Below are 7,202 nucleotides of genomic sequence, written 5' to 3'. Positions count from 1 at the left end.
CAGGTGTTGCTGCTCATTAAGGTAATTGGCGCTTGGTGTCATTTTGAGATGAAGAGGTTTGTTGGTTTTTCTTTTTTTATTCTGTTGAGAGGTTACGAATTCAAGAAGGTTTCTTCGCCGTACGTTGGGAAATGAAATCGGGTCCTGATAAAAGATTTAGGTATCTAAAAGAATCAAGATTGTTTTTTTTCGAAATGAATAAAATTGCATGAAAATATAGGAAGTAAATCTAAGATTTAAAGTTAACTCAATTTAAAAACTGCTGGCCCTCTACAAGGAAACACCCGTAGGGGCCAAGTGCCATCAGTGCACCTCATGCGACACACCGTAGGCATTACTTAAGGTTCTATGCAGCGTGTCTTCGGCCCCTAGCCGCAACCCCTTTCGTTCCTTTTACTGTACCTCCTTTCATATTCTCTTTCTTCCATCTGACTTCCCACCCCCTCCAAACAATTGATTCATAGTGCAATTGAGAGGTTTTCCTCCTATTACACCTTTCAAACCTTTTACTGTCAGTTTCCGTTTCAGCTTTTGGCCTAAATTCTAAATTCAACTCAATTCTAAAAGGAAACGAAATCATCTAAAGAGTATTTTAATTAGAGTAATGAACAAGATACAGTATATAATTGAAAACTCGCAAACCACATAATACTGATTCCCTTCAAATAACACAATTTAGCCCAAAGATTATTTTGGAATAACCACAATTTCTTCTGAGTAGCATTTAAAAGAGAACAAATCCAGTCTGATACCTTTAATTAAGAGTTTAGTTCATAGCCAAAGAAACCGAAATTCTATTGTTTCTTCCTTCCAAATTCATGATACTCCTCCATCGTTTCAGGAGCTAATAACAGCGATTCCCCACTGGGAATCGTCGTTGCTCTCCTGACCGTGAAATGAAAATGGAATTGTAAGTGGAATTGTAATAGACGGAGGATGTGTTCAAGTTTAAATGACTCAGTTCTGTTTCCTTGCAATAAAGTTTTATGTTGGGGCTTGTTGAGGCTTTGAGATTTTCCTTAAGTCGTAACTTGCGTTCACTTTAGTACCTCCGTTTGAATAGGGTTTCATAATTTGTTTCGGCGTTGAGTTTCAGTTTCAAAATAGTGGCTGAAGTTTTGAATTGACATGCCCCTTAAATTTTCTTGTATGTGTATATATATATATATATATATATATATATATATATATATATATATATATATATATATATATATATATATATATATATATCGTTCATTGTGAGTGACAGAAGAGACTAATACCCTCCTAAGTAATCCAACCACACTGTAATATAACATCCAATGACCTTGTAATTCATTACAAAAGTAACAGCAACGCGTGATCTTGTAATGCGTGAGAAACTTCAGCACCCGGTGACGTTATATTTCAGTTAAAAATAGTCTTAATTTAGCGACCCTGTTATTCTGTAATCGATAACACGTAATCAATTAAAATATCTGTAATCAATTTCTTGTAGTTCGACGAGACGCTAATCTCTAATCAATGATCCTGTAATCTAATCAGGAAGCAATTTGTTTTGGTCTAATCAATCTAATTGCTTCATTTCGAAGCGTTTGTTCACGTCTGGTCACCTGACCACTGAAGCGGAAACGGCGCAAAGACGAGGACTGAAATATCAGACTGTTAAAATTTGTTATTCGAAGAAAATTCGTATTGGAGAAACAAATCCACAGTTATTTATGGATATGTATATGGATATGTATATTTATACCCATAAATAACTGTGGATTTTTTTTATCCATTTCAAGACTCATGCTACCATGAGTATTGTTTAGTTGAATATAAAATTACATTTTGAGATATAATCATAGGTTGTATTTCACGAAAAATTGCTGGATAAACAATGAAGGAGAGTCATTACTACAAAGCAAGGTGGGAGTAGCTTAAAATTCAAAATAGTTTAACATGATTTAGAAAAACATTACTGCAACACAATCAAAAGGGTTTCAATTTCACATAGATTTATAGAGTAAAAAAAGGAAATAAAATAATTTATACATAATTTAATATCCACTCTGTTTTTTTCTGCAAATTATTTAGAAAAAAAAATTAAACAAATTGAACAGAGAATGAATTTCAGATGGATGTACAAGAACAATTTATTAAGTTGCGACGAAGCAAGTTGAACATGAAAATTTTATAAATATATATATATATACACACACACACACACACACACACACACACATATATATATATATATATATATATATATATATATATATATATATATATATATATATATATATATATATATATATATGTGTGTGTGTGTGTGTGTGTGTGTGTGTGTGTGTGTATGTGCTGTGTGTATATAACATCTCCCCCTCCCCTTGATGGATCACTGCGCAAGACTGAATCTTCTCTTAATAGTTTCAACACCCAAAAATCGCTCTTAACATCACTTATACATTCCCTGAACATCAATTTATATATAAAAAAAAAAGGTTCATTATAATTAGATTAATCACTCCTTTGGAAAGACGGATAGAGAGAGAGAGAGAGAGAGAGAGAGAGAGAGAGAGAGAGAGAGAGAGAGAGAGAGAGACCTGTAAAAAATTTTATTCCATTTTCCCTTCCCTGTCTCTCAATGATTCTTATCCCCTCCTCTCTCTCTCTCTCTCTCTCTCTCTCTCTCTCTCTCTCTCTCTCTCTCTCTCTCTCTCTCTCTCTCTCGTGAAAAAGAATTATTTCTCACTAACCTCACATCCTATCAGCTATATACTTTCGCTTTGCAGAAACAAAATCTGAAAAATATTTACACACAAAAGCCCTTGATAAAAAAAAGTTGAAACATCACCTGTGGCAGGTGATAAATAACGCCATTTCAAAGGTAAAAAATTATAATTGCTTATGACGACGAGATGAGAAAATGATAAATGCTGGCCCACCAATTCATCATCCTGATCTAGATTTTAAAATTGCTTATTTTTTTATTCTTTTCCTCCTTCTTTTCCTTTCTCGCTTTTTAATAATTTTTCTTATTTTTTATGACTTACATATTCTTTTCACGCTGCGTAATAGCTTTTCACCTTTTTTTTTATGTTTTAAATAATTCATATTTTATCATTTTCTTAGTATGTTACCATGACGCAGTTTCTTCCTTTCACTCTAAATAAATGAATCAATGAAATCTCCTTCATTTATAGCGATGAAAGAAGGACCTGAATAGAAACTTGAGTTTTATGTGAGTTAACTCCGTGAGAAAAAGGCGTGTCCTGTCTCCATAAGTAAGATTTATATGACTTTTAACATGAAGATAGACAAGTAATCAACTTACTCTACTTGTTAAAGGATTACTGCTATCACCTGCTTAATCTTTACATTTTTTTATTACTGGTCTCATCTGTTAAAATCTAATACTTTTTAATTTTTAGTTTTCTGTGAACGTAAACTATTGTGCCGGCTTCGTCTGTCCGTCCGCACCTTATTCTGTCCGTACTTTTTCTGTCCGTACTGTTTCTGTCCGCACTTTTTCTGTCCGCCCTCAGATCTTAAAAACTACTGAGGCTAGAGGGCTGCAAATTGGTATGTTGCTCATCCACCCTCCAATAATAAAACATACCAAATTTCAGCCCTCTAGCCTCAGTAGTTTTTATTTTATTTAAGGTTAAAGTTAGCCATAATCTTGCTTCTGGCAGCGATATAGGCCAGGCCACCACCGGGCCTTGGTTAAAATTTCACGGGCCGCGGCTCATACAGCATTACACCGAGACCACCGAAAGATAGATCTATTTTCGGTGGCCTTGATTATACGCTGTGGCGGCTGTACAGAAAACTCGATTGCGCCGAAGAAACTTCGGGTCATTTTTTACTTGTTATATCATGAAAATAAAGAACATTTGAAAGAAGTGATCTTTCTCCGAGCGAAACAAAGAAAGATTGATTGCTTCGTCAATCACTCTTCCTGAAGAGTCATTCATCAATCCTCGCCCAGAGAAGGAGGAACTGGAGGAGGAGGAGGAGAAGGAGGAGGAAGAGGGGGAGGAAGATGAGGAAGAGGAGGAGGAGGAGGAGGAGGGGGGGATGGGGGAGGAGGAGGAGGAGAAAGGGAAGGAGAAGGAGGAGGACGAGGAGAAGGAAGAGGAGGCGGAGGATGAAGAGGAGGAGGAGGAGGAGGAGGAAGAGGAGGAAGAGGAGGAAGAGGAGGAAGAAGAAGAAGAGCTGGAGGAGTAGGAGGAGGAGGAGGCGGAAAAGAAGAAAGAGGAGGAGGAGGAGGAGGAGGACGAGGAGGAAGAGGAGGAAGAAGAAGAGGAGCTGGAGGACTAGGAGGAGGAGGAGGAGGAGGAGGAGGAGGAGGAGGAGGAGGAGGAGGAGGAGGAGGAGGAGTAGGAGGAACTACAAAACTGAGAAGAAAAATGAGAAGAAGAAGAAGAATAATAAGACGCAGTATAAGATTAAGAATAAGTCTATGACTTTAAGGAAGAAGTAAAAAAAAAAAAAACGCGAAAGAAGGAAAATCAAAGCAGGAACAAAGAATAACGAAATTATAGATATCGAAAATATAAGACGAAAAAGGAAGACTGACATGGCAAAAACATTTTTAAAAGGAATGTTCCTTTTACTTTGATATTAAAAGGCAAAGCATTATACGCTCGAAATATCTAAGAGCAAAAACTGCGTTTTAAGATATCGAAAGCTATGGTTTTAAAAATTGTTTTTATTCCTTCGAAACAGGTAACAGTATGAATTTACACTCACAGAATCTGAAAGGAAAAACTATAGCTAAAATTACTAACTATTTCTCTGTAATGTTGACACCAACGAGGTTCTGTTTCCACGACTTTGAAGAAATGAGTGTGATTCAGAATGAATTCCATACCAGCTGAACTCTAGGGAAAGATTTTAGTTTCGAATTTATAATAAAAATTCCCTTTCCTTGAAACCTCTGTAACTAAGATATCTCATGCTTAAAGTGGCTGAAATGGAGGCGTCTAAAGTAATTTATTAGATGTAAAGTCTACTTTGAGATTCTTAATTCTCGAACACTAGAAGAAGCCATGTTACCTCTGAAAATAGCAGAGAGAAATCTACTTCGAGATTCTTAATTCTCGAACACCAGAAGCCATGTTACTTCTGAAAATAGCAGTGAGTAAAATCTCCTTCGAGATTCCTAATTCTCGAACACTAGAAGCCATGTTACTTCTGAAAATAACAGTGAGTAAAATCTCCTTCGAGATTCCTAATTCTCAACACTAGAAGCCACAAGATCCCGCACCACCAGAAGCCAAAAAGGAGAAAAAAAAAAAAACTCTGACTCCAAAGACTTAATCAAGCGGAGGATGGAGGATGGTTAGTGATTAATATCTGCTGGTAACTCGACCACTTATTCGAGACCAGAAGTTAAGTGCACCGCTTTTTACTGCGCCGAAAATCATTTTCGAGGTGTATTGCCTACGTGAGTAATCGGTGTTATTTAGTGTCTGCTGAGTGAGATTCAGGTGTTCTGTACGAGAGTTTTTGGTCTTGGGGGGTGGAATTCTTGATGGCATTTTGGTCCAGTTTGTCGAAGTAAGAGAGAGTTTGAGTTGAAATATTACATTTAAATTTGCTTTTGTGTGTGTGTGTGTGTGTGTGTGTGTGTGTGTGTGTGTGTGTGTGTGGGATGGATGAAGATTTAGGTTTATTGCTTTGATGAAAGAGTGATAAGATTCCTGTTGATTAGAAATTGGTTATGATGGAGAGAGAGAGAGAGAGAGAGAGAGAGAGAGAGAGGTGAATTTACAGATACATACATAAGTATATATATATATATGTATATATACATACATAAGTATATATATATATGTATATATACATAGATATATATATGTATATATATTTATGTATATATACATATATATATACTTATGTATGTATCTGTAAATTCACCTCTCTCTCTTTCTCTCTCTCTCTCTCTCTCTCTCTCCCCCCATCATAACCAATTTCTAATCAACAGGAATCCATGTCCGTTCCACTAAAGGCTCACGTCTGACTTAAGCAACAAAATTCTGCTTTACAATTTTGACAAGCTTTTTTCCCCTTCATGGATCGCCATATCTAAATAGTTTTCATTCTTGCTCTTATTTTTTTTTTCTTGTTTATCACTTGAGAAAGTCACCTGTGGAAGCGAGTGAATTTTCATACTTTCAGAGCAAAATTCCCGGGGCAAAAGATTGACAGGGGCATGACCCAATGAAGATTTAAGAGGCTGCAATCTCCTCCACTCCTCTCCCGGATAAGATTCTTCAGGTTCCAATATTTTTTTTTTCCTTCCTGGTAGCGACGTTGTCATTTCCAGTCTTCTGAAAGCTCGTTCTGTCGAGTTTCTCTGTCTGTTTCTCGTTTATTTTCCGTTATTTTTTCATTCTTTTTCTCTTTTGCCTTAGTTGCCGTGTCCAGCCTTCTAAAGAATTAGTTCTTTAGCTCTTTCCTTTTCTTTATTATTTGTAATTTCTGTTTTCTTTCTCGATATGGCGTTGTGGACGTTCTCTCCGGACTAAAAGATTTGACCAAGTTTCCGAGCACTGTTTTTGGTACTGTAATTGCTACCCTCATGACCACGACTATGCTTACGCCCATACCATACCCATGACCACGCCCCTACCAATGTCCATTCCATACCCATAACTATGGGAGCTGATATGCCAATAGCTTCTGGCGTCCATATGCGGGCATCTACCCACTTTCCATAACCTAAATATGGACGGTCTCGTAAATAACAAAAGCAAATGGCTTGCACATACCTCCAATTACTGCAGGATCATATGTCTTTGCATGGGTAATAATCCCAGGGATTTACAGGCAATAACTGATTATAAAACCCCCTCGTTGCGAGAGATTTTATAACCGTCGAATACCGCTTTCATGTTCAATTAAAGATCCGTTCGTCCAGGAATGTTTATTGGCTTGTTCGGAGGTATGGAAATAAGGGCAGTTACGTCGTTCGTAAGGGGTGACTGTGTTTGTAAACTCGGAGATAAATGTGTGGTGAATGCATACTAATACCAGCTTAAATAACAGATTCTTTTTTACGCATACTTAAGACGAGAAGGAAACGAAGAAGGAATTAGAGAAATATAAGAATTTTGCAATTATTTGGAGTTAAGTAATTCAGTTTATTCTAAAATCTAAAATAGGTATTCAGCATTCATTTCGTTGTGAAAGTTAAGTGGCTTCCTTTCATCTACTGAATAATA

The sequence above is a fragment of the Macrobrachium rosenbergii genome, chromosome 15, assembly GCF_040412425.1.
Source record: "Macrobrachium rosenbergii isolate ZJJX-2024 chromosome 15, ASM4041242v1, whole genome shotgun sequence".
Lineage (NCBI taxonomy): Eukaryota > Metazoa > Arthropoda > Malacostraca > Decapoda > Palaemonidae > Macrobrachium > Macrobrachium rosenbergii.
This window is presented reverse-complemented; position numbering follows the sequence as displayed.